This window comes from Corapipo altera, unplaced genomic scaffold (assembly GCF_003945725.1).
Source record: "Corapipo altera isolate COAL_440 unplaced genomic scaffold, ASM394572v1 249, whole genome shotgun sequence".
Taxonomy (NCBI): Eukaryota; Metazoa; Chordata; class Aves; order Passeriformes; family Pipridae; genus Corapipo; species Corapipo altera.
The window spans coordinates 180806-196343 of record NW_020884982.1 but is presented as its reverse complement, the minus strand read 5'-3'; positions in this window follow the sequence as shown (position 1 = coordinate 196343).

Below are 15538 nucleotides of genomic sequence, written 5' to 3'. Positions count from 1 at the left end.
AGGGAACAAAACCAAAATTATATATATATATATATATATATATATATATATATATATATATATATATATATATATATATATATCTCCCAAATCAGTAGCCCGAGATCTAGTAACTAGAGAGTTAGCAAAGGAAATATATCACCACTCTCCTTGGGACAACTGAGAGTTGCTCCGGGACGATCGCCGGCAACCTCCGTCTCCCAAGGTCGACAAGGCCTCACCAGGCCTCGCTCCCCAACACAGCAGACTCAACAGCAGGGAACCTGCACCTCCAAGCCGCCGGAAGGAAAGAGAGCAAAAGCCTCTCCTCCTTTCTTCTTATAATCTGGCTTACGTAAAAATCGTAGGGAATACTGGGTAAATCTGGCCCCTTCCTTGGTTACAAACTGGTCACCAAGGAAGGCCTAGCCCAAACCACCACACAGGCCGAGGATGACACCATGGGAAAGCACTTCCAGTCACTGCTTATTTGGCAGGGAACTGTTTCATCTGGTGGTGCATCCAGTAACACACCCTTCCCAGTAGCATTCCGTCTCCCCAGGACAGCCCACTGTAATGCAGGGTGGTCATGAGAATTCCTCATGCTGTTAAGTCCAGCTTCTGCACAAAATACAGCAGGAAACAACAAGGAGGGTCTGGAGGGGGTGGGACATCATTAGACATCTCCAGGGTAAGCAAGTAATGGGAAATAGGCAGCAAGAGGTTCAGAAAACTGGGAATTTGCCAGATAAATTTGATTAATTTGTGGATGGCTTACACAATTAGTGGATGAAAGGAATACAAGAGGATACGATGCACTTGGGTTTTACTAAAATATTTGATCCTGTGTCCTATGAAACCATCAGGGGAGAAATTAGTCCAAATTGGCTTGGGAAAAAAAAACCCACAACAAACAAACATGTGGGCAGCAAACAGGCTGGAAGGCCAGAAAGAAAGAGAAGTGAAAAAAAGCAATGAATCATATTGGAAGAAGTTTGTTTTTTTCATTTCTGAGGTGTTAAAATGATCATTGTTAGTACTGGTGTTATTAAATTGCATTCAAGGATGAATGACGGACCTGTGCACGAATGGAAGTTGCAGGTGATAATAAATTGGGAAGAAATACAAACACGAGTGGAATTTGAAAAAAAAAAAATCACCAAAACAAAACAAAAACAAAACCTCACAAAAGTCAGAGGTATTCAGGAGTTTCTTAAGGAGATGAACCCAGTACTGTGGATTCTGCTCACACAGAAGGATTTTGGAAGTCTAAATTCAGCTCAGCTTCAAGCTGAGTGAAAATTCCACTCTTCTCCACAGACAAAGATTTCATCAGCAATAATAAACTGCTTCAGGACAGTCCTGAGGGTTTCAGTCTGTGTTCAGATTTTCTTTGACAGAGAGATCACACAAACTCTATATAATGTTTCATTGAAAAAAGTTGTTTCAAAAAGAAAAATGACACTATCTTATTTAAAAAATGGGACTGGATCTTTTCCTGAGTTTTCCTTTACGTTATTTCAGAGACAATGAAATCAGTTTACAAAAGAACTCAAAATTTTACAGGCTTGCTATTTTCTAGTGAAAGCTGTCTGATCTGTCCTTCTCTCCTCGTATTTACCTAGTACCCTTTTATCTTTGTAATTAAAAATAGTGATAGTATATTACTGATATGATTGTCTCCCTGCCTTGTACAAGAAATTCTCAATTTTTTCATTCTCAACAGCAATTCCCATGCTATTTTGTTGGACTTTGATGATCCTTGTGGGTCCATTGCAACTCAGAATATCCTGTGATACCTAGTGCATACTGTTCCCACTGCTCTCCAGTCTCCAGGACTGACAAACAGCCTTTTCCTTTCCACATCATCAAAAGCTTTGCTTCCAACTCGGCTCAGCACTAAAAACTCTGCATCTGTCACTTTTGTGTCACTTTTATGTTTCTGCTGGGTCAGCTCTTTGTGGGGAAAAATAAAAAAAAAAAAACCACAACAAAACACCACAAAACAAACAAACAACAAAACAAAACAGACAGTACCATTGATCTTCCTCCACACAGGCAGTCTCTAGACTTTTATTAGGTCTCGTGGCTTCTTTCTGTGCCCCCCCCCCCCAAGTTCTGGAGCCACAAATTATGGCGAGAATTTTACCTTCACAGGAAAAACAAACAAACAAAACCCCAAAACAACAAACAAACAAACAAACAAACCCCCAAACCAAACAAAAAACAAAACAAAAACAAAAACAAAAAAACAAACAAACAAAAAAGCTTGAAAGTAAGGTTTCAGTGTTCAAACTTGAATGAAACAATGAAACATACCACTGGTTTTAGGTTTGTGAATTTTAGGGGATCCTTGCTCAGGGTATGTTAAGGTTTATGCTGGCAATGTAGCAACTCTCACACCAGGACAGAATCATAGAATCATAGGATCATAGAATGGTTTGGGTTGGAAGGGACCTGAAAGATCATCTCATTCCAATGCCCTGCCATGGGCAGGGACACCTTCCACTAGCCCAGGTTGCTCAGAGCCCTATCCAGCCTGACCCTGAACACTTCCAAGGATGGGGCAGCCAAAGCTTCTCTGGGCAACCTGTGCCAGGGCCTCACCACTCTCACCGGGAACAATTTCTTACATTGTTGGATGCCATCCACCAACTTGCTACATTACTATTTTACCTCCTCACCACAAGGCTTTGTCTTGTCTCCTGCTGTCCCAAAATCCCCACCATAGCTCTGCCTCAAAATCCAGCTTGGACTGTGCCACCGCTCAAAGAAACCTCCATCCTTCAGAAGAGAAATCACACAGGAAAGCCTCTGACAACTTCTTAGAAGCTCTTTTTTCTCCATATCAAGGTGGTTTTGACTTGATAGTGACTCAAACTGTGACCTGAGGACTTCTGGGTAGAAAGTTTATGGATATGAAGTTCTATCCCTGACTATCCTACCTCTTAACCACCAAGAGCTGGGAGCAGAGAGGAGGTGGGAGCAATCCAGCAGGGCCTCACAACGTCCCCCAGTTCCTGATCTCCCTGCAGAGAGGTCTCTTCCATCCTCTCTAATACTGGCAGGTAAAAAGGAGCTACTCTAAGGCTCACAGCCTCATTCACACCTCACTGAAGTATGTGATGTGTAACTGGAAAGTTCCTACTGTGGCTCATGAGGGAAGAGCTTTATCAAAAATGCTACCCAGTGAAACACCTCAGAAGTGGTTAGAACTGGGCGGGATGGTGCCTACCAGCAGAAGACACTCGGGCTCCCAGAGATATCAAGAGACACAGCAGGCACACACCTTTTCTGGTGTTCCATCTGACCTTCCAACCTTCTTTCCCCAGTGCAGATGAAATTTTAGCAAGTTAGAGAAAGGAGGTGGGAAAACTCCCAGATGAAGAGAATTATGCCTGTGACTGGCGTCCATAGGTGTAAACATCACCTCCATGGGAGTTGGGAAGGAGATTGAACTGCTCTTTGCTTGCTCCAGCTGATGAATGCGATGCTTCCACGAAGACCACGAGTTTTGCTTTTCTCTGGTCAACCACAGTTTAAAGGAACATGTGGGTCACCACCCAGGGCTTCTCAGAGCACTGGAACCTCCAGAGTTCCTGGCTAGTGGTCGGTGTATCCTCTGAACACAAGCAACCTCCTGACTGACAGAGCCTTTGGAAGCCATTTGATGAAGAACCAATTTTAGGGAACAACAGTGAAGTAAAACTCCCTGTTAATGTAGGAGCTGACCATACCAGCAAAGTCCTTGATCTATCCCACTCTCCCATGACAAAATTTCCCTGTGGCTTTTTTTTTGGATTTTCTTATGGAGTGCTGAAAAATTTTCTGAGCTCCGATGGATTGTTGGGAATAAATGGTTGATGAACCCCTTTGAGTGTGCAGCGGCCTGTGATATGCAGAGGACTTCCTTTGGGGATGGAGGTGATCCCTTCTAATCCCAGGCTACTTTTTAGAGCAAAAGTTTTGTTTCTCTTGTTTACAAAGTACTGTCCCCACTAATAAGGTTTTATAGATAATACTAATTCCTCAGTGCAAAATATTAAGTCACTGTGTAAGCAATCCTACCAAAATATATGGGGTTTTTTTGAGTCTTTGGCTAAAAGCATTTACCAGTACCGTGTTCCTTCACCTCAGCTCCTCGCTTTGCTCAGATTACTGCCAGATTTCTTAATTCCCCGTCATGCCAACTGAGATTGTGCAGGATCTCTGGGCCAGTACCACGCTGCAGCCTGTCAAAATGTGATGGAAGATGGCCCTGAAGACTTCCTCAACTTATACTGCAGCTGTCACTTTCCATCAGCCCCCACTGCTGTAGCTTAGCTCCTGCTGGCACAGCACCCTCTGCACAGTTTTTAAGATGTGCTTCTCACTGCAGGTCTCCACTTTTCACACAACTCACACTTTTTACTCTCCTCCTTTTCCCCCCACCAAAAAAGCTTCCTCTTTTTACTCTGATTTTTGTTCTGTGGCCCTGTTCCTTCTGTGCCTAAGGTCCCACACACTCCCTCACACTACCCCTTTCATGCTTTCACCACAGTTTTAATCCATTATAAGGAGGAATAGGAAACAAAAGGATTCTGAGGAACCTCTTCAGTGTCAGGTAAAGAGTATTTACAATAAGGTGGGGCCATCTCCCCAGCATGAGACCCCACTCTTAGGATGACACTTCATCCCCTCTGTCCCTGTGTGGCTGGAAATCCCAGCCCAGGCTCCCATTATGTTTCTGGCCACACGTGTGGCAGCACAATGAGAGGCAGCAGGTGGGTCTGAAGGGGAGGGCAAGGAGCCCAGGGCAGAAATTAGTTGGTACCATTCAGCATGCTGAGCAGCAATCACAGGGCACCAGAGGCACTGCCACTGCCAAGTTTCTGCAGGGGGCCGAGGAAGGGAAGAGCGGCATGGAAAGGTCTATGGGACAGTGAAAAAGCTCAGCTATATTTCATAAGGAGCACCTTTCCTGTGTGAAGATTAGTAGAGGAAAAATTTGTTGGGAACTGCCCACAGTGGAACAGCTGTATCCCAAATACCACTATTGCCTTCACACTTCCTTTCCTCACCCCCTTCAACTACATGTCCTGATCTCACTGATGGGATGAAAATAGGGAATAACTTTTCCAGAGCAAAATCTGGCACTCTGGCTTTGTGTTACGTTATATGACAGCTAATTCAGCCAGAGTACTGTACTTTCATCAGCTGATCACAAGATGAACGCTCCTCATGTCTGACTCTCCTCCACCAGGCTGTAGTGGCCACAGACCTGCACCAACAGAGCACTGTGCCTTGGCAGGCTGACATTTGCCCAAAGTTGGCTGCACTGTCTTCAGCTGTTAAAAATCAGGTAATATTTTCCCTCTGCCCTTCTATCACCTGTGTAACAGGTGAATGCCATGGAAACCTTCACATATTTCTTCTCTCAGCTCTGTCATTGTTGGAGAAGTAGGTCACAGGTCTGTAACAACTGGGTTACCCTAAGAGAAGGTGGAGATGAACCTGGATCTCCTTGCTGGCACATAGACAGTATTTCCCCAGGTGCTTGACTCTGCACAAACACAAATCAATGGCACAATCTTTTCCCCCAGTAATCTTGCAATACTGGATCTGAGACAAGAGACACACAAAGCAAAGCAAGAAAACAATGGGACACAGCTGAGCCAGTTCAGACTAAGGATCCACCTATAAGCCTGTATTTTGCCTCCAGCTATTCCCAAATTTCTTTTATTGCTTGCTTTTTCTGTACCAGTATCAGGCCTGAGTTTGATGCTTCCCTCTGCCTCTCACCATACTCACACCAGAGCCCACCACTGGCAGTGTCCCAAGCAGCTGTGACACAGGGCTCTCTCAGGGAGGCTGAGCAGAGCTGGGCACAACTCTTGTACCCTCCCCTGTCCATCTGTCTGTATGTGCCTCCCCCCATCCTGAGCCCACACTGCTCTCCCCATCACACACAAATGTCCATGCTGGCAGAGCCCCTTGGCAGAGGGGGCAAAGGGTGGCCAGCTCTGTGCCAAACCCATTGTTGGCTTCTCTCTTTCCTCCTCAAAAAAAGCCTCCTGTACTTTTCTTGGGGTGAGCTTCCCACAGCACCAGGATCTGCATCTGTTCTTGTGCAAGAGTGGACTCTGGATGGTGGCAGCTAAAGGGGTCAGTCACTGCTGGTTTGCTTCTTTCTTTTTTTTTTTCATATATATGGAACAATTGCTTCAAGAATGGAAAGAGAAGTTAAGGAAAAACAAACAAATTAAACTGATGTCCCCAGGGCCCACAGACAAAACTCAAGGCTGTAAGGAAACGTAAGTGAGATGCAAGAACAGGACAAATGTACATTATACTTCCCCACTCACGCTCCCATTTCCATCCCCTTGGGAGACAATGGCAGTCACTGTGCCTGGCTGGGCCCAACAGCTGGAAAAATGTACTGAATCGAACCTCAGAGCATGTCTGAGATGGACACACATCGAGATAACTGTATCTGCTTTCCTTGGAGACAGAGGGAAACTCTGTGATTCTCACACGTCCAATCTGGAAGTGACAGGGAAACCCTGATCCTCCCTTAAGCTCTAAAAACAGGGGCTCCCCTCAGAAGGCCACGTCCAAGTTACACGGCAGACAGAAATGCAGGCATTAGACTGTGAGATAGCATTTCCCTTTCTGTCACATGAAAGATGAGTTCATTAGAGAACATCCTCTTTCAAGCCTGTAGGGAAAAGCTTGGAGGCTCCCAGATAAAACAGCCTGAGTTATGTCTTCCTTCTCCTCTAGTGAGTACAAGCACAAGGATTTTTATTGTCCACATTAGCAACATTGCATCGTCCAGAAGACCTTGTTCATTTATCAGCTTCCTTAAAAATCTTTTGTTCACAAGCCTGCTTGTGTATGAACACAGAAAAAAAATTCAGCTCTATCTAGTATCAGCCTGCAGCTGTTCACTGACAGAAGGACTCAAAAGCTACGGATATGAACATGGGAAAATCCACCCAAAGCAGAAGGAAGACACAGTGAGCAACAGCTGCATGACAAGAATATGCTGTTTCTGTAGTGTGAGGGGAAAAGAAAAAGCTACAGTTACAGTAAGCATCAGAAAGTTATCAGCAAACAGTATCGTTGGGATTCAGCTCAGTAGATAAGCAAAATTACTTCTACTTCTAAATTTTTCTAGGTATCTGATGCTCTTCTGGACATATGTTCTGATTCCCAGCAGGGTTTGGAAACTCTGAGCCAGGAGTGGGGTCCTTTGAACCATCTTCTAAGTGCTGGAGTCAGCAGGTTTCAATCTGTCCCTGATTTTCACAGGAAAAAGGACAAAACGAGAAAAAACACAAAAAAACAACCCCCCCCTGTCCCCTAAACCTGCTAAATCCTTTCAAAACCCTACACATAATATTCTGATTATTTATAACAGGGTTGTGTTTGAGGCACATGTGCTTTTTATGCTTCCTTCAACCAAACAGATCCCAGGCACCAGAGATTTTCAAGTGTGTTCTCAGGACATCGATCCTTCCTTGAGTACTTCTCCCGGAGACCCCATAGACAGAAATAGAGATTAATGCTGGCTCTTCCAGCTCTCGAGGAGTTTTAGCTTATATTTCTGTATGCATCCCACCCTTGAAATCCCTCTGCTTTATGATTTACCACCTCAGGGATAAATTACTATTAAAATACATAGCAGAGCGATTGTGCAGTTTTGGCAAAAATAATCACTCTCTAGAGATGTGCAAGAAAATCTATAGAGCCAAACAATGCAACAGCATTCATCTGCACTTCCCTGCTTCTGGTTCTCTACCACCCTTTGTCAGCCCCTTTTCAGGTCCTCTTAGGAGGACTTTTTTCTCAAGTTGTCCCCAGGTCAAATCGAAGCCTTTCTTCTGCAGCTCCCACTCAGAGGTACTTGTCTCATTATAATGGATTCTCTTTAGCAGAGGTGTGTCCCCTTACTGATTTTTTACCTTCCAAGCTTTGTTCGTGAACGGCTTCTTAGCCTTGCTTCTAAGGGAATGCTTGTCCCTCAATCTCAGCCTGCTCCAGGGAATCTGTGCAACCTGACCTTCTCCAGGATGGAGCAATTCCTTTGTTATCTGAAGATAACAAGCCCATTCAGGTGCCAACAGTCTCTAATAGTCCATCTATTCATAGACAGAGAAACCAGTTCCACTCCCTTTTTTCCTCGTGAAACCTTTGTGAGATAAAGGCACAACAGAAGACGGTGCTGGAACTGTCGTGGAAATCACTTATAAAATGAAACTTCCTCTCTGAGGAGGGAAGTGTTACTGTTCAGGTAACATTGGAATGGCAGTGCTACTCCAGGATGTGCTGTGGAATTCATGTAGGACATCGTTTTACATCACAGAGCCTCAGCTGTTTGCAAAATAGAAACGATGCTTTCCTAACCTCTGGGAAGCATCTGTTCCGAGGATGGCAATTGCTGTCAATCAGCCTTATAAATAAAAATTTGAAACCTCAAAAAAAGACACTGTTCATCTCTGGGCATCAGAACAGCCCCTAGTCCAGTGCCCTGACTGCCAGCAGACAAGACCTAGGGAAGAGCTGAAGAACAACATGAGGAGCTGGAAACATTGCCCAGGAACTAACTCCCTTTCAAAGAGAGTATTGCCATGTCAAGATGAAGTGAAAGCCCAGGTGAGAGTTTCAGCATGCAGAGAAATGAGACAGCAGCACAACAGAGTTTTGCTTGGGGTGCAGATTTACACCATCAGGGATGAGGAAAGAGCACTGCTCACAACCAAGAATGGAGCCAAGGGAGGAGACAGTGGAGGACATCTGGAGGTTTCAATGAAGAAGAGCAATGTGGGACATATGGTACTAATTTTCTTAGTTAATAAGGCAGTTTAGTTCCATTTACCAATAAACTCCACATCTACAGATCCTGCACGCTACATCCTGAGCTATAAATATGGACTTCTGGCAGTGGACAACAAACACCTACCTCTGCTTCTTTCTGCTGTTCAAATACACAGGAGACTTCAAGGGGATAGACAAGCATTGCATCCAGGCAAGCTCTGATCAGGCATAAGGATTCTTAATGAAGCAAAAGTTAAGTTCTTAGCCTTTCTTAACAAAGGTTCTTCCACCACAAGGGCGGTGCAGCACTGAGGCACTAGTCAGAGAGACTGTGGGATCTTCATCCTTCAATATTTTGCCTTGACAAGGCCCTGAGCAACCCAATCTGGCTTGGTCCTGCTGTGAGCAGTGGATTGGACTAGACTGCTTCCAACCTAACTCTTTCTATGAGCAGTGTTTCCCCCAGACCTGTGTATATTTACATGCACTAAAACAGCTGAGGGGCAGCACCACCCTTTAGGGGGCAGAAGGTCATGCACTCGAAGTTGTGTCTGCCTGTTAACTCCAGCTCCAGAATCAGGGAAAACAGCAATGGAGGAAAGGGTGTCCTAGTGGAGAGTGAAAAGCAAAATGCTGCAGAAGGGAGCAGAGATGCAGAGAGCGGAGGACATTTCCTCTGCCAGCCCTTGAGAAATCCCTCCCCATTGCCCAGCTGCTGCTGAAGGGCTTTGCCCCTGTGGAGTGATGGAGGAGCTTTGGGAGCTCTCCAGGGGCAGCAGCAGTGGATTTCGCAGAGACCTGTGAGAATTTCTTTCCACTTCAACAGGACGGCAGCTATCATTTCACCAGCCTTCCTGTCTCTGCCCAAACAACCTTCTCACCCACAGCAGGAGTTTTGCCCAGACCAAACAGAAACCTCTTCAGACATTTGGATGTAACTCGGACAAAGCACACCTGATTTCACCATGCCTAGCAAGGCACCCCAGTCAGCCAAAAACTGCTGGGAGCTGAAATCTGAAATAGCTGGGGCTTGAGCTTGAAACAAGGATGTTTGTCACCCCATTGCACAGAGTTACTAAGACCTTGATTGCCCATCACTCACTCAAATGCCCAGCAAAGCCTCAACAAGAGCAGCAATGCTGAGAACGAGATTTTGGGGGAGTTCACGGGTGAGAGGGGTTTCACACTGCCACTGTGCCTTAAACCTCAATAAAGTCATTTGTTCAAAAGCCATGTGGCACCCGGCAAGTGACTGAAGACTCTGGCTGTAAGTGCCAATGGGAAAAGGGGGGACACCTTTCAAAATGCTTCCATTTCATCATTAACTTCAACATGCATACATCTTCCTTTGGAGCACATCGGTGCTGGGACGCTCCATTTTAGGACTAAAATGCTGCATTCCCAAAAGAAAAGGAGAGAAAAAAGAATTCAATGCTAGTACTGAGTTCAGGTGGTCATTAATATTATATGCAATGTAAAATTTTAGGCTATTATGTTTTAAAAGCAATTATTCCAGGTGTAGGTGTAATTGCCACAGAATAGAATAGTAAGATATCCAAACTATTTATCCATGGGAATAGTTTTTAATTCAGCAGTTTTGGAAGAAGAAATTAAAAAGTAAAATTGTTTACCTCAGTAGAGAACATTTGTTCGCACTGTTTTATTTTGTGTTATTATGGTTTTGGGGAGTTTATTTGTTTGTTTCCTTGTCAGGCAATAAAAGTTTATTCATTGTTTGTTTGATCATATTAAGGAGAAGGAAATCAACAGATTTAGAGAGTTTTCTGGAATGCAAAGGATACATCCAAAATACTGTGTCAACCAGTTATTTAAGATGGAATACTTGTGAGCCTAATATTTCTTCATGGACAGTTTTTGATGCTTTTACAGAGTTAACAAGCCAAGCTTTTCTTCCCTTTAAAAATCCACCTGTTTTCAGAACTTGGATGTGCTCTACACATCTGCACACCATGCGAAGACCGACTTATGCCCAGCACATACTCATTCACCTGGCTTCCAAACCATAATCCCATACTGATGTAGCTCTATATTAAATGTCTCATTCCTTGCCAGACAATATATGCCTCATATGTTTCTGCAAACTATTCAGCATGGGAACCTGCGTCAGGATAATTCTCTTACCTTTAAAATACAGCTGCCCCTGGAAGTAAATATTTAGCAGCTCACAGCAACGTTAAGACAACCAAGAAGTGCAGGATTCCTTCCCAACTCCCTATAAAAGCAGCAATCTGCTCTGGAGGTCTTCCCCTCCCCTTCCCTGTTTGCATAGACCTGGCCATGCTACACACGTGTATTAAATCAAAAATCTTTGCCTAAGTGTAGACAGAAAGAAAATAAAATGGAACTGAAGCTCCACATTTGTTTTAGCAAGAAGAAAACCACATGTATTGGATCAACACTGAGAGACCACAGAGAAAAGTCAGAGCATTACTTTTGAAGGAAGGAGGGTATGTCACAGCAAGATGCTTTAAAAATTGGAGATCAGCTAAAGGTTTGGGGACAGAGAGTCTTTTATTGATCTCTCCTAACAGCCTGGAAAGAAAAAAAAATTGTTCATTCAATGTTGAAGTTCTTGAACTACACTGATAAGAACACCCCAGAAGGCAGGGAATCACTCAACAGAATTCAAGAGGTTAACAGCAAAGTCATTTAAAGCAGAAAAGGAAGCTGACTCACAAGCAGTGAGGAGAAAAAAAACAAAACCAGGGATTGTCACCTTTAGCTCCTGTCATAATATTAATGGTGAAATAGATACCAATGGTTCATACCTGTAATTTGTCAGAACTGTTCTTGCTCTTTCAAATATCAGCTCCAAAAGCAGGAAAAAAAAAAAAAGAAAGAAAGAAAGAAAAAAAAGAAAACAACAGAAGACTGATGGTGTTTATGCACAGTTCTGCACACCAGGGGCCTGATCCTGTAAAATATGCCACGAGCGAGCTTTCCCTTTCAGTTGACTTCCTGGCGTGTGGGAGGCACCTGTTCTGGGTTCCTACTCCCTGGAAAGGAACAGCAGCCTTATCACCCAGCTCACCAAGGAGAGGATCAAGCACTGGCTGCAAAGGCTGTGGCACCCCTGCAAGATAAGGCTGTGGCACCAGGGGAGTCAAGCAGCGCACAATTTTCCCTGTCTCCTATACAGCGAGAAAAATCCCAATCCTAGGCTTAAAGCTCCAGCAGAAAATTTCTCATCGGTTTCAGCTCCTTTGCTTCAGGAAAAACTGCAAGATCTCACCTTGATTCTGCAGTTCTCCGCTACCACAGGTTATAGGTTCTCTAGAGATTCACAGATCCAGTAATTGTAAAGCCAGAACACATCACAGGGATTATGTATTTGATAAACCCACACAGTAACTCTCCTTCAGCTCAGTGAGTGGAATTTGTGGCAGAACATACTTTTTAAAGTTTTAACCTCATGTAACCTTAAAGACACAGCTCTAAATGAAGCAGAGAAGGGATTAAGGAAACTTGCAGTTGACAAGTTCACTTTGTTGTTTCCCTAAATGTGGTACCTACTACCTCTACTATCCTAAATCTCCCCGAATGTCTCATTCGTGTCAAACCTGGGAGTGTCTTTGGGCTAACTGTGATGAATTTACTAGGTCTTCCAGCCTAAAATTTGAGTCCCAGGTACATCATCATTTTTGTAGCTGTTTTTTGACTCTTGCCTAACAAAGAAATGTGAGTGGATTTGCACACTCCTTGCACAAACACAGTCTTTTTAATTATTGCTCTGAAGAAGTTCAAGCTAAGGAATGAGAAAAGCTAAAGAAGAAACTGCATAAAGCAGAAAGAAGTGATCAATTCAAAATATGTTAATCAATCAACAAGAATTCATTAGTTAATGCTGTTAACTGTTGTGCCTGCATGAAATCTCCCTGCCAAAAATAGTTTTATTACAGGGTATATTTCACCTGTTCAGTACTTATGTTCTCTAAGGTGGCTGTTAATTACAAAGCTGCCATCACACAGTTTTTTGGGTTGAAAATCACCTGTACAATTAAAATACTCCTTGAAGACACATGGCTTATGAGCGGCAGACCCTGTGGTATCCAAATCTTTTTCTACTCTTTCATCCAAAACCAGAGGAAATAAAAGGTTATTTTTATCATGTTGTTCCTGTTGAATGCACGGCACAGAATTACACTATTTACTTTAGAACAGCTAAAAATCAGATATATCAAAAACCAAAAACTGGACTACCAGGATAGACTGTTTCCAGTGATTGATGCTGGAATAATTTTATTTCAAATCTATTGCACATTTTAATATTCACGGTGTTTGTTTGCTTTCAGGGCTTTCCTCATCTTGGACAGTGGAAACACGTTCATCTGTTTCTTTCTTGGCTTCCAGTCGGTTTCACTTTCAGATTCTCATGTTTCACACTCCAGCCTTCAGGTTTCAAGCACTGCGAGGGTTACTTATTTCATTTAAACAAACAAAAAACCTGCGGCCGCAGGGCACACACACGCAATGTGTCTATTGGTCTGCAAAGCTTCAGCCCATCCTGTCCACTGAAGCATCTTCACGATTTTTCTCTGGGATTTGCAGAGAGAAGAGATTAAATAAATAGGAGTGATGATGAAAAAAGGATCTATTTAAAAAAAAAAGAAAAAATAATAACAAACAAGAGTTTTGCAGGGCTCTCAGACTGACCTCAATAAAACATCATTACATATCGCCGATTGCATGATTAATGTCGGATTAATGATGAGGAGCCGCCACACCGGACTTGATGCCCTGAAGGAGTGTCCCAAGACCTAAGTAGTGACGGCGGCATTGCCACTCGGCGGCTGCGGTGGGGTTTGGGAGCAGGTCAGCCCCTTTCCCACGGGGCCGCGGGGGTGGGAAGGCGGCGGGGCCTGTCCCGGGAAGCGGATTTCCCAGGAGTGCGGTTCTTCCGCGGGAGCGCCCGCCCGGGGCTGCGCACACTCCGGGGATGCCTAATTTAATCATTTATGCTTTTAAATGGTTGAAGCAGCTCAGCAAAAGCAGGGCAGCGACTGCGAAAAGAGGGTGGTTTTTTTTGTTCTTTTTGTTTGTTGGTTTGGGGGTTTTTTGTTTGTTTGTTTTGCGGGGGAGTTTTTTTGTTTGTTTGGGGTTCTTGGTGGTTTTTTGTGGGTTTTTTTTTTGTTTTTGTTTTTGTTTTTGTTTTTTTTCCGGAGGAAGGGTGGTATTTAACATATGGCACTCGGTAATCTCTACACGGAGACTGTTAAAACATCTGCTGCCTCCCAACGCGTGCGGCAGCGCCCGTGGGCACGGGGACAAGGCGAAGGGGCATCTCGGGCACAGCCGCGCTTCCCAGGGCCGGTGTTTCCCAGCTGGAAACGGGCACTGCGCCTATAAAAGTCGTCGCACCGGGGGAAAGAGTTTGGGGGTTGTTTTTTCGTTTTCTTTTTTCGCCTTTTTTTTTTTTTTTTCCACGACGTTGCTGCAGATCAACGGCACCTCCTCGTGCAGAGCTGGCATGCTTCCATTTATTGATTTAGGGAGGGTGGTTTTCTTTTCCTAACGGGACACCCCCATCGCGCACACACACACAGAGCAAGGTGGCCCTTGGCTGCTCCCCCGTCTGCCGCCCCATCGCGGGGTGCGGGGGGCTCGCCCGCATCCCTTCCCCTCCGTGCCCCAGACATCACCCCACTTCGGAAAGTCGGTGCCGGACAATTAGGACACCCGTTATCCTCCTCCCCCCACACCCCCAGCCCCCCCCCGAAACCCACATAAATCACAATCGCTGCATTGTCGGGCTACAAAGCCAGACGGGAGCGCTTATGAATTTAAGTTTGGAGAAGGAAAACGTGCGCTGACACAACACGCTCCCTGTTCACAGGAGTAGCCAGGAAGGGGAAATGAATGGTGGAAGTTAAAGAGCCTTTCATTGCGGAGCGCGGCGGGTCGCCGCTCACCGCCCTTGACGGACGGCAGGGGGGTGCCCCCTCTGCGCTCCCTTCCTTCGCCCTCCCGAAAACGCGAGCCTTGCCAGGCAAAGCTCAGCCCGATTCCGCCCCCGGTAAGCCTGCGGCTCGGGGGGGTGCGGCTCTGCGAGGGGCCACACACGGTGCCCGGCGGCTCCCGGCTTTTCGCGGACGGGACGAGGGGGCGGCGGGGATGATTTTGCGGGAGGATGCTGCTACTCGGCCCGTCCCGGCTTTATTGGGGGTTGGGGGCGGCGGGAGGAGGGCGGACCACACTCCTGCTGGGCTTTTTTGGTGGTCAAGTAGCCCTTTGCTCCGACGGGAGTCCCAGCCGGTTTTTGCCAAGGAAGCCTCGCCGCTTGACTCCGACGGGAGTCGGCGAAGCTGGTCCCACCCCTCCCATCCTCTCGGATGCGGAGGGCCGAGGGCTGGCGTGAGAGGGGGCAAGTGTGCCCACTCGCGGGCATCCACGGCCGCTCACCCCATTTGCCCCCGGTGCAGCTGCCGGGACCGGGCGGTGCATTCAGGTGAGGGAACCCCCCTAGCCCCCATCCCTCCGGATGCTTGCTCTCGACGCCGGAGCATCAAGCGTCCTTAAAATATAATCTGCCCGGTAACAATCAGCGCGCAGCGGCGAGAGCCCCAGAGCCATTGGCTATGCAAATAGCGGGAGGGGAAGCGGCGCCCCAAACTCCCCCCGCTCGCACTTTTAAGGCGGTATTTCGATGCCTGCCGCTCCCCCCCGCCCCCCGCTCACCCAGCCCACCCTCCGTGCCGCCCAGGGGCGGGGGGCCGCGGGGCGGCCGCTGCGGGCACCCAGT